This window comes from Amblyomma americanum, chromosome 11 (assembly GCF_052857255.1).
Source record: "Amblyomma americanum isolate KBUSLIRL-KWMA chromosome 11, ASM5285725v1, whole genome shotgun sequence".
NCBI lineage: Eukaryota > Metazoa > Arthropoda > Arachnida > Ixodida > Ixodidae > Amblyomma > Amblyomma americanum.
Window position 1 is genome coordinate 37,621,902 of NC_135507.1, and position 15,973 is coordinate 37,637,874.

The window sequence follows — 15,973 nt, forward strand, 5'->3', positions numbered from 1 at the left end:
TATCATTCTAATAGATCGCCTTTTTGTGTCAAAATAGCTTCTTCCTATTTGTGCCGCACTTTGTGTAATTGGTGGACTGCTAAGGATAGTAACGTGGTCTATAAGGACTGCTTGTGAAACAAGAATACACCCCTTTACTGCTGCTGTTGCTGTCAGGAAGAATGAAAAGGAAAGTGCACAGGCCTGCCCACGGGCTCAAGCTGAGCCACAATCGCAACCACGTGCTGAAAGTAGGAGAGTCGAAAGATAGGATAGAAAGACAAGTAGAAAGACACGGGCGCTACAATGTCCCAGGCCGATCCCGGAGGCATTGCAATACCGGGCTAACCTGTGGCGGAGGTGAAGCAAGCCTGAAACACTCCGCCATATTTCCAAAAATAAGTGTAATATCTTGGGTCCAAATTGGACCCGTATCAGATAATAAATCAGATGCCCAGCTAGCGCGAGGAGCGCCCGAGGAGGTGGAGGATTAAGAATACACCACAGCGGAATAATGCACATGTAGTTGAGTTTCGGCAATTTTTTGGAATAGCATAAGCGTATCTTTATTCCTGCTTTCTCCCTAGGTGTATCCGTTCCCTGAGAGCAACGTTCGCGGTGCTCATACATTGCGCACTGATAAGAAAACATAGTGGACGCATTGCTATTTTGAGCGCGCGAGAGAGAAAATAGTATTAATGAGAGAAAACGAGGAGAGGTCGGCCGGTGGTAACATGACCCTTGCCTACAACTCCACACTATGGAAAGGAGAAAGAGGGGAGGAAAGGGAAACAGCGGATGAAGGTTGATGATAGAAAGACACACCGAGTTTCATGGGGTGATGTCCACACACACACACAATGGCTGGCACTCGCATTGTGGTGATTAGACGCACGTGAAATTCATGTCTTGAACGTTGATCTTTCACTGAGGTATAGGACTGGATGGAAGGCTATTTTCATATTGATGTCATGGCATTTTAGTAGCTCATGCCTTTTTCCTCCACTTAGTGCCGTCCTGGAAGCCCGCCAGGAGCCCCCTGCGGTCCAAGCTGTGTGTGCCGCCGCCCACCTGGCGCTCCCCCAAGACCTGGTGCACCCCGGCCTCCTACTGTACTCCGGTGCGTTTCAAAATTCGCAGAAGAAATGATTCAGTAACAACAAAAAGCCCATATATACTGCCTGAAGAAAATAAAGATGGGATGCCAACAAAAATTTTTTTAACCGACTGGAGTAAATGCAATGGGTAAGAATACACCTCTGTGAGAAATCTGGCACAGCTTCGCGCTCCATTGCTGGCATTTGTGTATGTGAGCTGTCATATTAAAGATGTTTTGGAAGGATACATTTCTTCGAACAGAAAGTGTTAGTACCTCGGTCACTGACCGGAGCTTCCCCTCCAAGCGCACAGAGAAATTCTCGAAATTACCTAGACCCCTTATCAAAACGTTGAGCAATTCATCTCAACAATTCGCAGACTTACAGAGAAAGTAAAGAAAGCCTTAGGAGCAATGCAAAGAGGAAAAACAGCTGCTGTGGATCAGGTAACAGCAGATGGTGATGGTAGTGGTTTATTTTATTAAAATATTAGTAAAAGGAAAGAAAAGATTTTTGCTAGCCCCAGCATCTGCCATCGATACTGAAGCACTTGAGCTGGGGCAGCGAAAATAAAGGATAGCAGGCAGAATGGGGAAATGAAATGAAAAAGGTGAGGGGACAGGAGGAGAGGATAGGGGGAAAAGTAATATGTACAAACTATTTACACAACAAGAAATGTGTCCAGGTTGTGCGCGTGATTAGTTTATTTTAGGGTAATTAAATCACACACGCGCACAGCACTGTGTTGGCTACAACTGGAGTGAGGCGTCCAGTTATTAATCGTTCAAGGTAGAACTCGCGGAGCGTTCGGTCACTGCGTGTAACTACCTCACGGAGAACAGACGGGACATCAAGCCCGTGTGTTCGAGGAATGCACAGAGGCTCAACAATGTTCGCTCACGAGTGCGCGCACTGCACTGCAGCAACAATAGCGTCTTGATGGAGTCTGGTAGTATGCCCTGCGCCCTATAGGCCGCGAGCACATCGCGATGATCATCGGCGAACGCGGCACAGTGAAGGATCAGGTGTTCTTGTGTTTCCACTGCACCGCATCTCTCACACACTTCACTCGTCGCGATTCCGTGACGCACCCGTCGTTCCCCGGGCCACGCGCAGACAATGCGCGCGCGGAGGATCATTGCAATTTTGACCGTGTAAGTGCGCGACAGCCGGTGATACGGTCGATGCAATCACCTCCTGCTATGCGTGGGTCGGGATGCTGCTTTCGGAGATGGTCGTGGATGGCCGCACGCACGTCCTCCAGCGCAAGGAGCAGATCGCTGGCAGGTATCTGGTGTGCAGCGGTCGCGAGGTCGTAGATCTGTTGAATGAAGCAGGGGAGATTGTGCTAGAAAAACTAGCCACCCTGTATGCGCTGTGCCTAATGACCTCGACCGTACCATAGGAAGAACACAAACATTATCTTAATTCTTAAGAAAGGAGACACCAAGGACTTGAAAAATTTACAGACCGATCAGCTTGCTGTCCTTTGCCTACAATGTATTTACAGGTAATTGCAAATAGAGTCACGGCACCCTTAGACTTCAGTCTACTAAATGATAAGGCAGGCTTTCGTAATGAATACTCGAGAACTGACCATATTCATATCATCAATCTGATGATAGAAAAATGCGCAGAATATAACCAACCCCTGAATACAGCGTTCGTGGATTACGAGAAAGCATTTAGATCTCTATAAACTTCAGAAGTTATGCAGGCTCTGCGGAATAAGGGTGTAGAAGAACGTGATTTGAAAATACTTGAAGATATCTATAATGACTCAAGAGCTTCCCTAATCCTTTATAAAGACAGCAATAAATTCTAGTAAGGAAGGGCGTCAGGCAGAAAGGCACGATCGACGGAGTGCTATTCACACTGCCTGTTTATAGGAATTGTTCCGAGGCCTGGATTATTAACAGTTTGGGATAAGAGTTAATGGAGCATGCCTATGTAACTTTCGATTCGCTGATGACATTGACTTGCTAAGTCACTCAGGAGATCAGCTGCAAAGCATAATACATGAGCTGGACAGGCATAGCAGAACGGTAGCTATTAGAATTAGCATGCATAAAGCGAAAGTAATCTTCAAAAGTCTGGAAAAGAGCAGTTGACAAATACTAACGAGGTGATGGAAGTGGTAAAGGAATACGTCAACTTAGGACAGGCAGTGGGCGCTGATCCGAATCATGACAGGTTAATAAGAAGAAGTATAGGGTGGAGATCATATGACAGGTTCTCTCACATCATCAATGGCAGTTTGCCAATATTCCACAACGGAGCAAAAACGCGGAGGCTAACGAGAAGGGTTCAGCATAAGTCAACGACAAGGCAGCGAACTATGGAAAGAAAAACAATAGGTGTAAAGTTAACAGACTGGGAGCGGGCAGATTGGTTGAGGGAACAATCGCGTGTTAATGACATCCCAGTCAAAATCAAGAGGAAGAAATGGGCTTGGGCTGGACATGTAATGCAAAGTCAAGGTAACCACTGGTCCTTAAGGGTAAGGGAGTGAATTGCAAGAGAAGGCAAGCGTTGCAGACAGCGGCAGATAGGTGGGCGGATGAGATTAGGAAGTTTGTGGGGTTAAGATAGGCGCAGCTAGCAAAGGACATGCAGAGACATACGAGAGGATTTTGCGCTGCATTTGGCGAAGTCAGAGGGATGATGATGATTATTTTTAATATGGGAGGTACAGCGAACCTTTCCTCTCCTTAAATTTTCGACCGCGTTGCGATGGGGGCGAAATGCGAATGGCACTCGTGTGCTGTGAAATATCAGTGCGCGTTGAATTGGTTTTGAGGAAATGAAATAGAGCAGTAACTTTCTCATATATGTCAGAGGACACGGGAAGCGCGCCGTAAGAGATGGCAGGAAAGTAGTCGTGAAAAAAAGAATGAAAGAGGTGCCGCAGTTGAGGTCTCCGAGTGAGTGAGTGAGTGAAAACTTTATTGGATCTTTCAAGGGTTTCGCGGTTCTGAAGTCTCCGTCGTCTTCTCTGGCGTTGGCGACTTGAAGCTTCTCGTCAGCAAGGGTGGGCCCCTATACCAAGGCTCCACTGAGTCGTCCTGCATCATTCGCGTGCTGCACTAAGGCCCTTTGGGTCGTGAGCTCGACGCTGGTGAGCGACTCTCCCATTGCTCCGCACTCGGGTGTTCGTGTTGGTGGAATGCTTTGTTGCGTCCTCACTCCCACGTGATATGATAAAGTGTAGGTGCGGCATCGCATCAAGGGCAGGTGGTTTTGTATTGTGTCGGGAACATCTTATTAACGTGTGTAGGTTAGGAAAGGAGTTGGTCTGCAATCTGCGCCAGCCGGTCGCTTCCTCCGTTGTTAGGGCTTTGTGTGGTGGTGGATATCTAATTCTAGCTCCCCTATGCAAGTTCAAGGTCTCTGCGTATCCCCCCTCGCAAGCCTGTAGGCGGAGCTCCGGAGCATTTGACTGCCCTGCTCGGAATGCGTTACCTCGAGCTAGGCTGTCTGCCCTTTCGACCCCCCTATGCCCGCGTGGCCCGGGATCCATATTAGGTTATGCCTGGGTTTCTCCTCGGCTGAGGTTACCCCGCTGAGTATTCTAAGGGCTGTGCTGCTGATCTTGCCCCTCGTGTAGTTCCTGCACGTCTCCTTCGAGTCCGTCAGTATGTTGAGAGATCGGCCCGTTCTGTAGCCTTCTGCTTCCGCCAGCGCAAGGGCAATCTCTTCGGCCTCCGCTGTGCCGGCGACCTTTGCCGTGGCACACGTGATCATGCTTCCTTCCTTGTTTACCACTGCCGTCGCGGTACGCGTTCTCTCTCGCGCGGATATACGGCAGCGTCCATGTATTCGGCGTTGTCTAACGGGGCTAGCGTTCTTTCTACGTACTCGGCCCTCGCTTTTCGTCTGTTTTCGTGAATATTGGGGTCCATGTTTTTCGGCAATGGTCCCACGTTAATGGTTTTCCTAAGGTGGTCCGGTACGTCCGCGTATCTGTCTACTAGTTCGCTTGTGTCCCGACCCAATCTTCTTATGAGCACTCGTCACGTAGGGGTGCCTTACGTCTCGTGGTTTGCGTTCCCAGCAGAGCTTCGGCGAGCTCGCTGAAGGTGTTGCTGATGCCTAGCTGGAGCAACTTTTCGGTCCACGTATTCTTGGGCAGGTGCAGAGCAGTATTGTACGCCTTCCTGAAAATGGTGTCGGCTTGCTCTCTTTCCGCCTTGGTCGTCGCGTGGTACGGCAGGGAGTACGTGACTCGGCTGACAATTTGGCTGTTGACTAGCTTGAGAGTGTTTCTTCTTTCATTCCGTATATCTTTTTGGAGACTGTTGATCATACGGCCCACCTGCTCCGCCGCCTTGCTCAGCAGGCCTAAGGTGTGGCTGCATTTCCGGCTTCCATGCAACCACATGCCCAGGACCCTTATCATTTTCTTTTCCGGGAGGTTTTGTCCCTAGAGAACGACCTCCGGTGTCGCTTGGGTGGGATGCTTGCCGACCCTTGGGAATTCGACTTCTCCGTCAAGCATCTGAGGCCCCTCTCTCTGGTGTAATTTTCTACCCAAGTTGCTGCTTCCTGTAGTTTTTATTGCTTCTCCCCGAGTGATACTTGGGTGACCCATATCGTGACATCGTCGGCGCACATCGCGTGTTGGATGCCCTGGATCTCCTTGAGCCGTCTTGCGAATCCAATCATTGCCACGTTGAAGAGGACGGGCGATATGACGGATCCTTAGGGTGTGCCTTTGCACGGCGTGGGGAAGACGTCGCTTCTCAGCTCGCCCAGCCCCACGGTCGCCGTTCTGTTGCTCAGGAAGGCTCTCGTGCGTTCTCCTCCCGCAGTTGGTGTTGTTGATGCCTTCCATGATGGCCGCGTGGCTTACGTTGTCGAAAGCCCCTTTTATGTCGAGGGCCATGACGACGTTTTCGGCCGCCTTCAGCATCGTCTCGACCACTTCCTTCTTGAGTTGTAGCAGCACGTCTTGCGTAGAGAGGTTGACTCTGAACCCGTACATGCTGTCCGGGTACCATTGTTCGTTCTGCAGGTGCGACTGGATTCTCTTCGTGATCATTTTCTCGTAGAGCTTGCCCAGGCACGACGTTAGAGATATCGGCCTGAGGTTCTCGATCTGGAGCTTCTTGCCCAGCTTCGGAAACATCACGACGACGGCGTGTTTCCACTCCGCGGGCACTCTTCCCTCTTGCCAGAGCTTGTTGAGGTAGGTCGTAAGCTGATCTATCGCCTCGTCACTGAGGTTCCTTATTAGCGAGTTCCGGATCTTGTCCACCCCCGCCGCTGTGTTCTTCGTGGCCGATCTGATCGCCTCGACGACCTCCTCTCTCATGATGGGTCGGTCCACGGCCGGGTTATCCTCGCCACGGTATTCTTCTCGATAGCTGTCGACCTGATCTTTGCCGTAGCACTTGATCCGGACCACTTCGAGTAGTTGTTCGTCCGTGCCTTCGTGATGGTGCACCAGCCTCTGTATTAACTTGCTGCCTTCGGATTTGTGTTTTCTCGGGTCCATGAGGGCCTTGAGGATCTGCCACGTTCTGGCCGCGCTGAGGTTGCCGTTCAGCGAGTTGCTGATTTGCTGTCACATCTGCCTGGCCAGCTGCGTCGCGTACTGTTCCGTTTGCTTGGTTATATCGGCAATTTTCTTTAGCGTCCTGTGGAGTTTTTGTCTCTTCCACCGCTTGGTGAGCCCGCGTCTCGCCTACCATAGCTTCAGGAAACGCTTGTCCACCTCCGGCGTTTGTTCCGTTCTGTCTACTTCTTTCGTGTATAGGTCTTGGATTCGTCTGAGTTGTTGGCTCCACTCTTCCGCAGAACCGATGTCGCCCTCGAGCTGCTTGCAGTGCGCTCTGAAGGCGACCCAGTCCGTTAGCCGAGCCGTGCCAATCTTCCTCCTAACGTTGTCCGCCACCGTGCAGATCCTTATTATGTGGTGGTCGCTTCCAAGGTTCTCGAGTAGGTTTTCCCACTCCGCTTGTTTGGCGCCCCTTATGAAGGTTAGGTCGGGACACGTGTCTGGACTGGCGCTGTTCCCCTGCCTAGTCGGTTGATTCTCCTCGGTTAGCAGCTCGCATCCTACGTTCTGTGCCGCCGTGCAGATGCCGCGCCCCTTTTTGTCCCCTTTGTTATAGCCCCATCTCGGAATCTTGGCGTTAAAGTCGCCCGCTATGATTAAGGTGTTTTGCCCGGCCAACTTTTTCGCCTCCGCAAAGAGCCTAATAAAGTTCCCTTTTGTTTGCTTGGGTGGGCTGTATAGATTTACGATATAGGTGCTTTTGGAATTTCTTTTCTTTTTGGGAATTATCTCCGTAATTACGTTTACGATCTCTGTGTCCTCTATTTCTTTGTGTGCTATGGCTACTACTTGTTTGCTTATGAGGGTTGCAGTGCGACTGCCTTCTTGACACGTGTAGCCCCTTAGTGTTGGGGTGTTGTTTGTTTCTTGTAACATAATTACATCCGGTGGGGTTCCTCTGGTGTATATGAATTGCTGCAGGAGGCCTTGGTTACGATTGTACCCCCTGCAGTTCCATTGCCAAATTTCTAGTTGTTGGTGCCGTTCTGCCATGTTTGGCTATTGTTTTTTGTGTTGGTGGTCTCTGCGCCAAACCTAAGTTCGTTGTATAGTCTGTCTCTGGCGTCATTGGTGGTTCTTTGCGTGGTCTGGATTTTTACATAGTTTCTAAAGCTGTGTTCATGCAGGGCAAACTTTTGTTGTGTCTGTTGCATTTCACTTCATCTCACCCGTTAGATTCATTATGAGGTTTTTGATATCATGAATGGGGTTTCCCCCTTCGTTGTTTTGTTGCGCCATCTCCATCGCCTGAGGTGGTGGAGTCGGCGTTCTAGCCGGCGAATAACCCGCCCTCATTTCTTGTTTCTCTCTGATAATGTCGTTTAGTTGTTTCTTTAGTTGCCTCGCTTCCTCGTGACTTTGCTCGAGTTCGCGCCTGAGGCTCGTAATCTCTTCTAATAGTTGTTTGTAGGGGGCACTGCAATAATAGTTGGGGGCGCTGCAAGCAGCCGAGGCGAGCGGACGCGTGTCACATGCTCTCCGCAGTTTTTGGGCTTCTTGACCCGTTCAACCCGACTGGACCACCAAAATTTTGGCTGGGATTGACGCCGGAAGTGAATAGGACTACGATGACCCCAAATTCAAGCCGGTGAGTCCAATATTTTGGATTTTATCGGCATTTGAATTTTCCACGTGGCCAACCAGGCGTTAAGCCTAACGAGGCTTAGCAAGAGAGCGAGGCTCCGCGGCCTCCCCGGCCTCGGCCCGAGGTAGAGAAGACCTGGAGCGATGTCCCGAGCAAGCAACCCCAGCTACGACCGACCCTCAGCGACAGGCCCGACAAGATTTTCGGCCGGATCGCAAGAAATCATGGAGGAAGACCTCCAGGACACCACCGTAGCGACTCCCGAGCAACAGGTCCGAGGCGGACCCGCGGCGACGGGCAGCCAAGCCCTAGGAAGCAGCACCCTATCGACGCAAAGCTCTCAAGTAAGCAACAATGGCGGAACCGACGCAGATTGGGAAATCGCCATGTCGAGAAGGCAGAGACGCCAACGCAGCGATAACAAGCAGCAAGTTTCTGAGGGAACGAGCCTAGGGAACGGGCCTTCCCTAGGCGCGGCGAAGGTCACAGATGGAGCGCCAGCTGCGCCGGAGAGGAAAGAGACAGGAGGAGCGCCGAGGAGGAGACTGCCGCCGCCCCCCAGAGACAGCCTTAAAATAGTCCTTCGGCCGAGGGGACTCGCTGTTAAACGCCTGCAGACGCACCAAGTGGCGCGGGCGGTGGTCGCGGCTACCGAACAAGGATGTAAGGCGGAAGACCTCATCATTCGACTGCGCAATGGATCGAACATCATCATCATCAGCGCCGACAACGAAGAAGCGGCCCAGAAGATTAGGCGCATCACGCAGCTGAGCTTCGAGGAAAGAGCTACGCCTTCAACGCCCACGTGGCAGCACCGGAAGGCACGCTGCGCGGGGTCGTCCACGGCGTGGACCCGGGAACCGCACCGGAAGAACTCAAGACCAACCTCAGAGTCCGCACGCAAGGCGTGAAGATCCTGGCAGCCAGAACGCTCGGGAGATCCAACACGGCCGTCATCACCTTCGACGGCCCCATTTTCCCGAAGCAGGTGCTGTACTACGGCGGGGAGATGTGGTGCTACCCGTACCGGCCCGCGAGGCAGGTGTGCTACGCCTGCGGCCAACATGGGCACCGAATGGACGCCTGCCCGAACCCGGAAACTGGGACCTGCAGGCAGTGCGGATGCCAGAATCCGCCGGAAGTGCACCAATGCACACACAAGTGCCTGCTGTGTGGCGGCGTCCACGCGGTGGGCACGAGAGACTGCAAACGCCTCAAGTCAGCGAGCGAGCTGCGATGGGGACCCCAACAGCAGCAGCGGCGCAGCCGAAGCCGCAGCCGGGGAAGAAGACCAAGATGGTTCCGGGACGAGAGCCAGGACCCGGGCAGGAGCAGAACATGGAGCCGCAGTCGCGGTAGGAGCCGGAGCCGGAGCGGAGGGTCCAACCGGGACGGGTCCAACCCACCCCTGGGCAACGCCGGCAAGCAACAGCCGCAGCAAAAGCAGCAGCCGTGGCAACAGAAGAAGAGCGGCGGAGGTGTTAAGGTGATCTGGGGAGACGGCCCTCTCAAATCACTTTTTGCTCCGCACTCTAACACAAACAACTATTACATGAAATGCGTTGAAGCATCCTTCACTGCGTGCGCCAAACAGACCGCGTGCGCGACAGAGTCCAGCGCTGGAGAAGCGACGAACAATCGAGCACTCGTGGGCAGCTGAGATAAACCGGCCGCAGTAGATTTATCCAGGGCATGATGGGAAGGTGTAGTCACAAACGACGCATACACACACACAAAACGGCCGCTGCCACAAGATTGCGACGGCGGCTTTGCAGGAGACGCAGTTCGGTAATTTTCTGGAACTCGTAGCAGGAGGGAGGTGGGTATCCGATACATCCTCATGGAAATGATCGCCGGCACCACTCAGACAGCTGTAGTCACACAGGCGATCGGAGACGCGGCGGCTCGGAGTGAAGCGCGTTAGGAGTCCCAATTTGACGTATGTGTGTACCAGGCAGGTAGCCAGAATTTTTTTAGGGAGTTGCCCCGAGGCAGTTGTATAGGGCGAAGGCCGCGCGGGGAGGGGTGTGCAGTGCCCATGCCTAACAAGAACACTGTAGGGGGGTGGGGCAGAACCTTCGTGCCTCCCCTTGGATACGTCCCTGGTATGTAGCTATGTATGTATGTACGTATCTATGTACGTGTGTATGTATCTATGTAAGTATGTACGGGTGTATCATGTGTGTATAAATGGATGCGTTTTATGGTTTTATGGAAGTCTAACATCCCAAAGCGATTCAGGCTATGAAGGACGCCGTAGTGAAGGGCTCCAGAAAATTTTACCACTTGAGGTTTTTTAACTTGCACTGACATCGCACAGAACTTCGGCCTCTAACGTTTCGCCTCCATCGAAATGTGGCCGCCGCGGCTAGGGTCGAGCCCGCGTCTTTCTGTTCAAGAGCCGAGCGCTATATCCACTGAGCCACCGGAGAGGCTATGTATGTCGATTGTGAGACACCATTTTCTTTGACTGTCATTACATAAACGTTAGGTAGGGACGCGACGATTGTACACTCAGTACCTCGGAATATGACTTTTATGCACGAGAGATTATTTACACACCTCATGAATCCAACAGACAGAAATGTGTTGTTTATCATGTAAGAATGCGGCACTGGAAAACTTAGACTGCAAAACAATGTTGCCCGCAGTGAGGCTAGCCTAGCAGTGCTGTTTGAGGAACTAGCGGGAATTAAATGGGATGTGATAGGGCTTAGCGAAGTTAGGAGGACAGGTGAGGCGTATACAGTACTAAAGGACGGACACATACTGTGCTATCGCGGGTTAGAGGATAGACGAGAACTAGGTGTGGGTTTCCTCATTAATAAGGATATAGCTGGCAACGTAGAGGAGTTCTACAGTATTAACGAGAGGGTAGCAGCTATAGTAATTAGGCTGAATAGGAGGTACAAGCTGAAAGTGGTGCAGGCCTACGCACCCACATCCAGCCATGATGACCAGACCGTTGAAAGCTTCTATGAGGACGTAGAATCAGCAATGAATAAAGCAAAATCGCAGTACACTGTACTGATGGGCGACTTCAATGCGAAGGTGGGCAAGAAGCAGGCAGACGACCACGCGGTAGGTGACAATGGGATAGGCTCTAGAAATAGCAGGGGAGAGTTATTAGTCGAATTCGCGGATAGAAATTTACGGATCATGAATACCTTCTTCCGCAAACGAGAAAACAGGAAGTGGACCTGGAAGAGCCCCAATGGTGAGATTAAAAATGAAATCGACTTCATACTATGCGCTAAACCTGGCATCATTCAGGATGTGGCCGTCCTCGGAAGGGTGCGTTGCAGCGACCATAGAATGGTAAGGTCTAGAATTAGCTTAGACTTGAAGAGGGAACGGAAGAAGCTAGCGAAGAAGAAGACCATTAACGAGTTAGCCGTAAGAGGGAAAGCACAGGAGTTTGGGATAGCGCTGCAAAACAGATATTCGGCTTTAACTGAACAAGATGATCTTGATGTTCATTCAATGCACGATAACCTGACATCAATAATTACGGAGTGCGCAGTAGAAGTAGGCGGTAGGACAGTTCGAAAAGATACCGGGAAGCTATCTCAGGTGACGAAAGATCTGATTAAGAAGCGCCAAAACATGAAGGCATCTAACACTACCGATAGAATAGAACTAACGGAGCTATCAAAGTTAATAAATAAGCGCAAGGTAGCCGACATAAGGAAGTTTAATATGGAGAGAATCGAGCATGCTATAAAGAACGGAGGTAGCCTAAAAACAGTGAAGAGGAAACTAGGCATAGGTAAAAACCAGATGTATGCATTAAGAGACAAGCAGGGCAATGTCATTAGCAATATGGATAAGATAGTTAACGTAGCCGAAGATTTCTACACAGACCTGTACAGTAGTCAATGTAATCAGAGCGCTAATGAGAAAGACAGCAGTGCACAGCAATGCGTCATCCCACCAGTAACGAAAGATGAAGTACAGAAAGCCTTAGAAGCAATGAAAAGGGGGAAAGCAGCTGGGGAGGATCAGGTAACAGCAGATCTGTTGAAGGATGGAGGGGACGTCGTGCTAGAAAAACTAGCCACCCTGTATACGCAATGCCTTATGAACTCAACTGTACCAGAAGCTTGGAAGAATGCAAACATTATCTTAATTCATAAGAAGGGAGACGCCAAGGACTTGAAAAATTACAGGCCGATCAGCTTACTATCCGTTGCCTACAAAGTATTTACTAAGGTAATCGCTAATAGAGTCAGGGCAACGTTAGACTTTAATCAACCAAATGATCAGGCAGGCTTTCGTAAAGGATATTCCACAATAGATCATATTCACACTATCAATCAGGTGATAGAGAAATGCGCAGAATATAACCAACCTCTATATATAGCTTTCATTGATTACGAGAAAGCATTCGACTCAGTGGAAACCTCAGCAGTCATACAGGCATTGCGTAATCAGGGGGTAGAAGAGCCTTATGTCAAAATACTGGAAGATATATATAGCAACTGCACAGCTACTATAGTCCTCCATAAAGTCAGCAATAAAATTCCAATAAAGAAGGGCGTCAGGCAAGGAGACACGATCTCGCCAATGCTGTTCACCGCATGTTTGCAGGAGGTATTTCGAAGCCTGAATTGGGAACAGTTGGGAATAAGAATAAATGGAGAATACCTAAATAATCTGCGATTTGCTGATGACATTGCCTTGCTGAGTCACTCAGGAGGTGAACTGCAAATCATGATCAACGAGTTAGACAGGCAGAGCAGATCAATGGGTCTAAAAATCAACATGCAGAAAACCAAGGTAATGTTCAACAGCCTAGCAAGGGAACAACAGTTCACAATTGACAGCGAGAGCCTAGAAATTGTGCCGGAATACGTCTACTTAGGGCAGGTAGTGACAGCTGATCCAGATCATGAGCGGGAGATAACTAGAAGGATAAGAATGGGCTGGAGCGCATATGGCAAATTCTCGCAGATCATGAGTGGCAGTTTACCAATTTCCCTCAAGAGGAAAGTGTACAACAGCATAATCTTACCGGTACTCACCTACGGGGCAGAAACGTGGAGGCTAACGAAAAGAGTTCAGCTTAGGTTAAGGACAACGCAGCGAGCCATGGAAAGAAAAATGATAGGTGTAACGTTAAGAGATCGGAAGCGGGCAGAGTGGGTGAGGGAACAAACACGGGTTAATGACATCCTAGTCGAAATCAAGAGAAAGAAATGGGCTTGGGCAGCGCATGTAATGCGAAGGCAAGATAACCGCTGGTCCTTAAGGGTAACGGAGTTTGTTCCAAGAGAAAGTAAGCGTAGCAGGGGGCGGCAGAAGGTTAGGTGGGCGGATGAGATTAAGAAGTTTGCAGGCAAAGGGTGGATGCAGCTGGCAAAGGATAGGGTTAATTGGAGAGACATGGGAGAGGCCTTTGCCTTGCAGTGGGTGTAGTAAGGCTGATCATGATGATGATGATGATGCAGCTCAGAAAATGCCCGCCTTCTATAGAGATAGCGTGACCACACAGAGTGACGGAGCCCAGAAAGCTTTAAAGGACAACAGCGACGAGTTGCCCCGAAGGTGGCGCCCCGTGAGCCTAGGAATTAGGGATTGAAGTGTTTCTGCCAGTTCTTGTCAAAACCGAAAATAGAATAGATTGACTCTACGACAAACAGATTTACGCCGAATCTGTGATTTTAGGTTTTCGGTAGTGTTTTGTAGTTTGTCTTGTTTACCCTTGACGCCGTACGGGATACGATTTCTGGGCATTGAGCCGGATCTTTATAAATACGATGTAATTTTCATTCTCGGCCTGCCCAGCATTTGCCAAGCAGGATGGCTGCACAACAGTGCGATGAAGATGCGCGGTCTGTGGGAGATTACTTCAAAGAAAACCTATTTAAGCTCTGCGTGAAGTGTACAAGGAGCTATGTTTTGGAGATGAAGTTATCGAGCTGTTGGGAGACGTGTTCCTAGAAACATTTTTGATTTTCTCACGTGAGTGAAACGTATGTCCGCTCTTGATGTTTGAAAATGCTGCGCAGAACATGTTTGTGATCTGTTGTGAACTGTCAAAACAGGCAATAAAGACAAAAAAACAACAGAAAGTAGTGCAGTCGTTAGCACTCTCGGCTGCGGAACGGAAGGATGGTGGTTCGAATCCCATCGTGCACTAAGATTCTTTTCTTATCGAGTTTAAAAGTGTCATTGACGGACGGACACCGCAAAAATGAACCATTAAAGGTTTTCGCTTTAAAAGAGGGCAAGCAAAATACCTAGGCGTATCGCACGCAAGAGAATGCAACAGCTATGCAGTACCTCTGCCCAGGCGAGGTAGCAGTATCAACATAGTGAAGGTAATTATATCGCCTTTATTAGGACTGTTGACCTCTCCCCCCCTAAACCTGATCCGTTAAATTTATGCATCAACAAATGCCATATATTCGTCTGATTTTTTTCTTTCCCGAAGTGTTTCTTGATGGGAAATAAGGGCTATAGCCACCCCGTTTTTGTACAACTTAAATTCGGTTGTTGGTGTTTTTTCGGCTTTTCAGAGTTCGCTCAGTAAGAACTGATGTATTCATTGCTCTGAAATCCGGAGTTTCAAACGGAGTTGAAGGAGGAGGTAAACTTCGCTAAAGAAGAGGTTTTATGCGCTGGTTGGGGTGGTGGTCTCCTCTCCGCGGTGGGCTCCTCTTCTTGGCCGGACGCCGGGTTGTAGACCGACGATGTCGTTCGGCAACCTCTTCGGCTTGCTCCGTGACTCGGAGTTGAACCTCCGGGTCTCAGTTGAGCAGCACGGCCTCCCATTGTGATTGTGTAGAGAGCTGCAGACTCTGCGATAGATTGTCTTGATTACATGAGTATAGAAATGTGTGGTGTGTCTGCCTTTGGTGCCCGCAAAGAGAGCAGACGCTCTGAACTGCCCTGGCAACCATTTGGTGTACACGTGTGCTGATTAAATAAAGTGCACTGTTGGAGTTGCCGCCAAATTACTTGTTGTGTTTTACTTAGCAATCTACGGTGTTGTGGGAAGATTTGTCCATCTTGAAATTGGTTGTAATTTCTTTTTAGGATGTCACTCGCTCCTTGGCCGACCTGAGCTCAGGATAGCGCACCTCCAGGTTAACTACAAATACTCGGGTGATTTCGCTCGCCACTTCTTTTGTAGGATGGTCTAAATGGGCGGCGACCCATATGAGTGTGGTCTGGTGCGTAATAAAGATTTTTATATGATTTTGATGGCTACAGAGTGGGTCCTTCCTTTGGTAAAATTTCGAATTGCCTAGCGGCATTCAAGCTGCAAATGGAAAGTTCTTCCCGCCAATATATTGAAACTTTGGACGTATTGGTGATCACATCGATACTATTACTGAACATGATCGCCTCTACAAGGATGTGTTGTTGTGGACTTCTGGGCTTATATATAACTTAAATATTTGTTGAAACTGTGGCAGTTTCCGCCTACAAGCAGCCCACAGCTCAGATACACGCATTTACTGTTCATTCACTTCTTGCTTGTGTATATTCTTCTCTAAGTAAAATTAGCACCTTTGCGGTAGTCTGCTTTGTGAGGTGTTTACAAGACCCGACGCGGTGGCTCAGTGGCTATATCGCTTGGCTACTAAGCAAGCGTGTCGAATTCCAAACACGACCACTGCGGCCGCGTTTAGATGGCGGCGAAATGCCAAAAGCGCCCGAGCTCTGTGCCATTAAATTCAGCTTTGGGATCGTCAAGTGATCTCAAATTATTCCGGAGCCATCTACTGCGGAACCTCTTTAACC

At 49.7% G+C, this 15,973-nt stretch overlaps 1 pseudogene; it reads right to left on the reverse strand.

The window, feature by feature from the left end:
- Nucleotides 1-285: 285 nt before the first annotated feature.
- LOC144111690 (U2 spliceosomal RNA) lies at nucleotides 286-465 on the reverse strand (annotated as a pseudogene).
- Nucleotides 466-15,973: the final 15,508 nt, after the last annotated feature.